The following is a 6,940-nucleotide window of genomic DNA, read 5'->3' as shown; positions in this document are numbered from 1 at the left end:
TTTCCCTATCTCATTACCTATCTCTCCTCTCCCTGCTCCACTGAGTCTTCTGTCTCACTCATACTCTTCCAAATTTTTCTACTCCCTTGCTTTCTCCTTCCTTGTTTTCCTCAGTCTCCCTTATTTTCCATTCTGTCCCACAGTCTTGTTTAGCTAGTGCCATTCTCTTTGTTCTCCTCCCTGCTTATTGCCCTGTTTCAGTCAGTCATCCTTTTTGTATCCTTTAAATATCCCTTATATAATATCTGACATCCTCTTCCAAATGCCCCCTAGATTCTGTGTGCTTCCCTTTGTCCTTCTTCTGAGAAGTTTCCTTAACATAGAACTCATTATTCACCTAATTTCTGTCCTCTTGGAAATAATGAGATGTAGCCAAAGTTCATGAAGAAAGCAGCCAGGCACCAGGAAGCTTTGAGAAGCTGTAAAAATAACAAAATAAAAAGCCCCCAAAGTCATAAGGCTTACAAAATTGTTGGAGGGCTTTGGCATGCTCTAGAGGGACAATTCACTAAGATAATGTTTGACCTAGCCAGCATTGATGTGTGAGAGGAATAGCTATGTGGTTAGGGCCAAGACCACAGTGTAGTGACTGCTCTCTTCCTTGGCTAATATTTTCTTATTAAAGAAATTCCACAGACTTGGGAAAGGATGCCACAGCACTGCCCCTTTGGCACCTTTGTGTCTGTTCTCTCCCTCACCTGTTGAGTAGGAGTTGATGCTTTGACATGGATGTATTAATTTTATTTCTTAGTAATTCCATTTGTTTCTCAAGATATCATTATTGAAGTTATTTTAAATGCTATATTGAAAATTGTTCCTTTGATCACTCCTCCCCTTAGTTACGAAGACTGAATCTATATTGTCTCTGGGACTAATTCCTATGTACCGTAAACCCCCTTTATACTGCTAGGGTTGGTGGAAAAGGCTGTTACTGTAAATGAATATTGGGTCCAAAGACTTTATTGCTTACTCATCACTGACCAGTCACAAGAACATAAGAAGTGCCATACTGGGTCAGATCAATAGTCTATCTAGCCCAGTATCCTGTCCTTAAGAGTAAGTGACCACAAACTCCCTTGACTCATTCAGGGGCTATTAGGCACTATCTGGTGTGCTCTGCTTGGTGTCGCCCCTTGGCACACTAGTTTTAAACCTCTGACCCTCACTCCCATCCCTGTTTTGTCTTTTGTTGTCCTAAGCATTCTGTTGTTGCCTATCTAGTGGCCTCCCTTTCCGAGGAAGGCTTATAGTGTTCCCTTGTGGGCATTGGCCCAGGGTACCTGGGGAGCAAATAGGCCTATCTACAATATTCAATGTCCACATGCTCCCTCAACTCATTCAGGAGCCAGTGGGCACTGGTGGTGTGCTCTGCTTGGTATCCCTTTCTGGATCCCTTGTTTTGAACCTATAACCCTCACTCCCATTCCTGTTTTCTTTTTATTTGTCCCAAGCAATCATTTGATCTGTCCCCATTGGCCTCCCTTATTAAGGGAGGCTTATGGGAGTCCATGATGGCACATTGAATAGGCCTGTCTTCAATAGTGGTAGAAGTGGATGCTTTAGAGGGAGAGCATTGAACTGTATAGCTCCAGAGCAATTTATCTCCTTCTCATTACTGTCCCCAGTATTCACGGTTATTGGTTTAGAGATACCGGAGGAGACATCTCCAACTATTCTATTTAAAAACAGAATATTTAGCCTCAGCATCTCTCAAAATAAAGGAGGGTAAGTAATAAAACATAATTAGGTAGATGAGAAGCAACCTGCCTCATCCACGTGCTTTATTTTGTGTGTTCAAATTCCGAAACACAATTCTGTCTTTCTTCTCTGTGGTCTTAAATATTTTGTATGTCCTGCTGCCATTGGATTTTACTTATTGATACCATTCATAGAGGCATTCAATTTTTCAGATTTTATTTGCTCTCCATTTCAGGCCCTGTTCTCTTTATTATTGTTTTTTTACAGCCCACTAGTTGGCATCAAGATTTTCTAGCATCCTTCAGAGAACATTAGTTTTCCTTTGACAAGGTTGCCTATCAGACACCAACAGTAATAAATCCATAGTTTAAAGTAGTCATGTAACTTTATGGGAAATAAGGAAACTGGGTTACCTTGAATTTATAAATTGGTGCTCCTATTCATTATGATATTTGATAATGAATCACTATTTCCTCTCTGTCCTACCCATAATACATAACATGTTCTGATACCTTCTTTGGTAATCTTTTTTTCCTTTGTATTTTAGATTATTCTCCTTGAGAAGCCTTGAGAGGATGATAAACCAGAAGGACAAACAGGGATAGATAAATCCCACGAGTAAGGAGAATATTCTCAAAAGTATACCACACTTGTGTCTGTGTACACGTGTGCACACACACAGAACTGTGAACATAAGCAAAGAAGGAAGAAGTCAAATAAATGAACAATTAATTTCTCTCCTTTTCAGTGTGCAGTCTGCTGCACCACACCCACAAAGAAGGAATAAGCTCTTTACATCAGTCACTAAAATGCAGGCATATACTTGGAATTAGTGTCTCATTGCTTTTTCTAAAATGGCCTTTTTTCCCCATTTCCAGAACTATATATTTTTGTCAGTTTAATAGTTGCACTTCTTATTGAAATACAGTCTGTCAGTGCTTTCTTTTTTTAAGTATCAAATCTGTTAATAAGCTTTTTCTTTTCCATTGTTTTTTTCCCTTACCCTTGGGATACATGACATGTGGCTTATGCTCTGGTGAGTAACCCAATATTTAAATGTTTATTCACCATTACGTTTTGTAAGAAAACAGCTCACCATCTTTTTTTAAAATTTAGAATAAGCACATTTTCTGTCTGCCTGCTCTTGGCTTTCTGCTAGGCTGATTTAATACATTGATTTATACAGTGGGATGAGCTGGGAAACATATTTTAAATCTGAAATCTTATATTCTGCTGAATGTAGCAAACATCATGAAAAGGGCACCAAATGTGCAGAATCTGTCAATTTTCCATACCCATGCACTGTAAAGGCTCCCGCCAGGAACTCAAAAATGGCAGAATGCAGATAAGAGTATTTTTGGAAGTTATCTTTCTGTGTACAGCATGGTAATTAATGTGACATTCCAGTATAGTAATTGCACAGAGTACATTACATGCATGGCTTTATTTTAGATGATATTGTAAAGCACACTTGACCACGTTCATTACTATTTTGTGCTCTCTGGAAGTGCATTTATTACAATACTCACGGGCTATTTCTGTACTCTGAGATATGATTACTGTAGTTGGGGCATGCTGAGCATCCAAAGGTAATCCTAATATTATTCTGTTGATGTCTCCCTTTACCCCAATAATAACCTGCTACGTTCAGCCCACTGTTAAATTTTAAAGTTACCGTTAATTAACATGTTATCAAAACCATAATAGGGATCATATTCTTCAATGTAGTTCAGGGCCAGTATATTACATATCTTGGATTCCCACTTGGTACTGATCATAACTAGAATCTTGTTTCATTGCCAGCCACTTGTCAGTTATGGGAATTTACCTTTTCTTTGATTTCTCATTGGTTTCCAGTCCAATTTTCAGATATATAGTACTTGTACTTTGAAGGGAAAAGGGTGATAAAGGACTGATATTATGAGAACATCCAGCACTTTCACTGAATACTTAAGAAGTGTAATGTCTTTTAAGGTTTTGCTTTAATATTTGGAGCATTTTCTTTTCTCTGTTGGACTGGGATAACTCTGTTAAAAGACAGTGGAATTACCCTGGATTTACAGATCAAAATCTGGCTCTTAAAGCCTCGACAAAAGGCACTTTTTTTACACTCATACTAATGAGGAGGAGAGACAGCCATATAATCTTATGCTTGTATAAATTGCTACAATCCATTGGAGAGTTACTCTGGCTAAAATCAGAGGTAAAACTGCACCAGTGTGAATAATCATATGTCCACTTCTATTCCAGAATAGCGACCATGCTATTTTTGACTCCCTCATTGCCTTCGGATCTGTCTCTGTAATAGCAGGTACTGTGGTAGCTCACCCTAAAGAGGCTGTCATCAGTCTGTTTGGAATATCACTGCAACTTTTCTTAGTATAAAACCAATGCTAACGTGTTACGTGTCCAGACCTTTAGTGGCACGTTTTTATGTAGTTTCTAAAGAGATGAATATTACATTGTTTGGGCATTGTAAGAAATATAAAAAAATGTTAAAAGAATAGAACAGAAAGGTATGTCAATTATCTTTTTGTAAAGACACAGCTTAAAACATATTGGTTAAAAAGACATCTTGATTCAGGATCTGCTGGAATCTTTTCAAGGAAAAATAAAATCATATGAGTACTCTAATCTTTTGCTTAAATGAACACTTTTAGAAGTGGCACGGAGAATGTTTTATAATGTGTGAGTGACAGCCAACAGAGAAAGCACTCAAAAAGGGCATGTCTATCTGAAACTCTCTAATTGGAAGCAATGTTTGCATTAGATTAATATGTGAAAGTGTTGGAGAATGAGCTGCAGGCTAGAGGGGTTTGAACACCAGGGGATCCCTGCTGAGTCTTGAGGCACCTGATCCTAAAGAATAGTAAGAGATAGCAGATATCCTGCATGTAGGATTACCTTGTTAATGCAGAACACTGCTTTAGAGAATTGGGAGAGGAATACTTCTAGAGAACAGACAGCATATACAAGCATATTTGTGACATCACCTGATTAAATTTAATGGAAGGATGGGAGAATATAAATGAATAGCTTTTTATTTAAAAAAAAGATTTTAAAACATCGGACTGATGCTAGTTGTCTTAAGAAAAATAGCAGATTTTCTGGCTCAAGGTATTTCTTCACTGCAAAATTAACTCAAGTTATCTACATTTGAGCTTCTCTTGTTCCTTTAAAGACATGTCTTTACAAAAGGATAACTGTCTGCCTGATTATATAGGAAATGAGCCAAAAAACTTTTATCACACTAAAAATGACATATAAAATCTACATTGGGAGTTAAATTATCTTTCTGAGTTTCTCTCTGGCTCAGACATAGACTTCAGTCATCACTCTAGTAATGAACACTTTAAAAATACTGCATTATTTTAGTAGCATTTAAGCCACCATTGTTAAAGCTGAATCAATATTTCTAGTTTAACTGCTATATTTTTCTCAAGGATGTTCTTTTTCAGCCCACAAATGTAGTCTCTTATGAATTTGCTGTAATAGCCTTAGGCTAGGGACAGACATTACGCACAAAATGGTTTAAGTGATCAGAAACTGGTTTAAACCTGTAACAGAACAGATGTTCAGTGCACATAAACCAGTTTGAAAATGGCTGAAACCGGTTTGAGATAAACCCAGTTGAATGTAGTATCAGACTTACTTAGCTGATTTGGGTCCAACTGTTTTTTTGCAATATCTGTCCCAGACCCTTTGCTGGTTTAAGATAAACTAGACACCCCCAGCATCCCGGCATGCTTTCTGGGCTGGGCAGGGCTCTCTACTGCAGGGCTGGCCCCTTCCCTCTGCTCCCTGGCTGGAGCTTGACACAGACTTGCAGGCACAGAGTCTCTGCCTGGCTTCTCTCTGCTAAACCGGGATTATTCCCCCCTCCCCTCTATTTTATGCAGACACCTCAGCATTAGGTAGCAGACCATATGCTGGCTACAGTCCATGCTGTGGGAGATGACAAAGACAGGCAGGCTTTTTGGAGCTAATCATCAGGTAGTTTAATGTTCTTCCTTGGAACAGCTGTTTAAGAAGAGCTCCATTAGTTAATGGAGAGAGGCTTCATTTTCTTAATGAGTTGATAAACACTGAGTTAGGGTTGATAAACATTCCCTGCTGGGCAGCTGAGTGGGGAGGGGGGAATAATCAGAGCATCCTGCTAGGGCCTGGCCACGCCCCCCTCAGCTCTGCCTTGTGCAAGGGACAGGAGGGCTGCTCTCGCGCCCCCTGGCTTCTAGCCTGAGCCTCTGCAGGTATGTACCTGCATTTCTGGGATGTCTGTCTGAGTTACAAACTGATTTAGCCTAGCCAGGGTTAGACTAACCTGCAAAGATTGAATTAATTCAGGCTCAGGCTTTGAATGTCTGTCCCTAGTCTTAGACAGCTCAGTGGTGACAGAACAAGGGGCAATGGTTCAAGTTGCAGCAAGGGAAGTTTAGGTTAGATATTAGGAAAAAAATTCTCACTAGGGGGGTAGTAAAACACTGGAGAGGTTGTGGAATCTCTATCCTTGAAGGTTTTTAAAACCCAGATACATAAAGCCTTGGCTGGGATGATCTAGTTGGGGATGGTCCATGGGGATGGCTTTGAGCAGTGGGTTGGACTAGATGACCTCCTGAGGTCCCTTCCAATCCTCATTTTCTGTGATTCTATGAGAGAGAGCTACAAAACAGGCAAGTCTAGAAAATACATACAAGCAAGCAGTTTAATATATCTTTGTTTGCATTCTAACTTAAAGGTGAGCTACAAAGAAGAAATAAAATTCCATAATGAATATTGATGGCTTGGTGGATAAATTTTGAGGGCATGAATGGTACAAAATAGATAAAGATGTCAACATGATTGTCCCTCTACAGTGCCTCAAAGAGGGACCTTAGCCTACCTTGTCCTGTGGCAACAGCGAGCATTAAAAGTGATCCTTTTGAATTTTTTATTAATGATAGAGATCTCTATCTCTACCTCTATAAAGAACAAAAGATGTTAAAGCTTTTGATATGCAAAGTATTAAGTAACGGTTTTCATTAAAATGGTATCCCTTAATCTCTTTCCTTTTAATAATGGAAAGTTTAAGGAAAACCTCAGTCTTTTATATGGTGTTAAATATGGTAATAACAATCCTTGTTATTAAGGAAAAGAGTGAGTGGAGATGTGCCGAAGCTGTATTGTTGCTGCTGTTAAACTCTGATCCCTTTTTCTTCAACATAAAACAAGAAAAAGACATACAATATAGGAGAGAAAAGAACAG

General features: G+C 38.9%; 1 long non-coding RNA gene across 1 annotated transcript in view; it reads left to right on the top strand.

Moving 5' to 3' along the window:
- Positions 1-2,621, top strand: part of LOC102376904 — a 23,580-nt gene extending 20,959 nt beyond the window's left edge. The window contains exon 3 of the long non-coding RNA XR_325139.2: positions 2,246-2,621. This is a non-coding gene — a long non-coding RNA (uncharacterized LOC102376904). The remainder of the gene's footprint in view (positions 1-2,245) is intronic.
- The last annotated feature ends 4,319 nt before the right edge of the window (positions 2,622-6,940 follow it).

This window comes from Alligator sinensis, unplaced genomic scaffold (genome assembly GCF_000455745.1).
Source record: "Alligator sinensis unplaced genomic scaffold, ASM45574v1 scaffold203_3, whole genome shotgun sequence".
NCBI classification, from domain to species: domain Eukaryota; kingdom Metazoa; phylum Chordata; order Crocodylia; family Alligatoridae; genus Alligator; species Alligator sinensis.
This window is presented reverse-complemented; position numbering and strand designations above follow the sequence as displayed.